The following is a 1,455-nucleotide window of genomic DNA, read 5'->3' as shown; positions in this document are numbered from 1 at the left end:
ACCACGCCACTGCGCCCGTCCCCCAAACTGTCAAACCAATAGTATCTCTTCTTAAGAAAATATATATTATTTTTAGTCGACGAATTTGGGGATGATGCCTTTTCGCCAACTTCTAGACTACACATGTAACCCAAACGTTGAAGCGATATTGTTTACAGACGTGCGCTTGGGTTTTAAGATTTTATAATGCGTGTACTTCTACACCGTGTAGACACCGAACACCCAAACGTGCTATTAATTCATAGATCCAACTTTGTTATCAAAAAATGTAGTCGAGGTCTTTTTAATGATGCATGCGTTACCAACGTTTTACACAAAAGTATTTCAGAACATGAGCAATTCATGCCTTTCACGGGATGTGCACACATATACTCTGTGTATATATATACTAGAGGAATACCCGGCTTCGCCGGGGTGAATCGCGAGACAGAGACAGCCAGCGTGGCGATTCACCACAATCACCTTTGAAGGCGAAGTCCTGTCAAACGGGATTGAGAATTTTAGAGCTTATTTCTAAGCCCTATATTATCTGTTATGGCTTCTCAAATGCCAGAACATACAGACAGACAAAAGTCGCCAGACCCCATCACAAACAGAACTCTACAATCCACAGGTGTTGCCTCCACACACACACACACACACACACACACACACACACACACACACACACACACATAGACACAGACACAGAAGCCGTATATATCTATCTATATCTATAAATATATAGAGATAGATGACAGTGGATTTTTCGCGTGGCTATAAATTGATTCGACCTTTTCACTTTTACAGTAAGGACAACTTACGGGTACATGCAAGGAAAGCCCACACCTTCTAAGGCGAACAACTCTGCAGAGTCTGCTGTGAAGGGCGACGGTAGTCTCCCTGTCACACTCGACCCCCTTTGAATGAACTTAGGTCACTCCCAGGTGGAATGGGAACAGCACGAAAATGATTCAGTGGCCTGAACATTTCATGTCGAGTCCCATCGCTGTCGACGACGCCAAATGTAACCGAGTGCCTAAACACCACAATCACCTTTGAAGGCGAAGTCCACTCAAACGGGATTAAGATTAACTGTTATGGCTTCTCGAAGGAAGGCCTGAACATACTGACACATAAAATGATAATAAAATCGTTTATTTAACGTCATTCTGTAAAAACATTGGCGACATTTGTCTTAGATTAAAAACACACACAGGCGCGCACACAAACTTTCCCTTTATGTACAGTGGTTCACCACCCTCCCACCCCCCGCACACTCTCGCTCATCTAATTAAAAATGGTAATAAGAGATACTTGGATATAAAACGGTATTCTTAAAGGTTCTGATAAAAATATAAAGTAGCTATATGAGAAGCAATATTAACGGGAATATGAATTGAGCGTTTTGGACACCAATGCCGCTAGACCACATCACAAACAGAACTCTACAATCCACAGGTGTTGCCCACACAC

This window comes from Littorina saxatilis, linkage group LG9 (assembly GCF_037325665.1).
Source record: "Littorina saxatilis isolate snail1 linkage group LG9, US_GU_Lsax_2.0, whole genome shotgun sequence".
NCBI lineage: Eukaryota > Metazoa > Mollusca > Gastropoda > Littorinimorpha > Littorinidae > Littorina > Littorina saxatilis.
Note: the sequence above shows the minus strand (reverse complement) of the source record.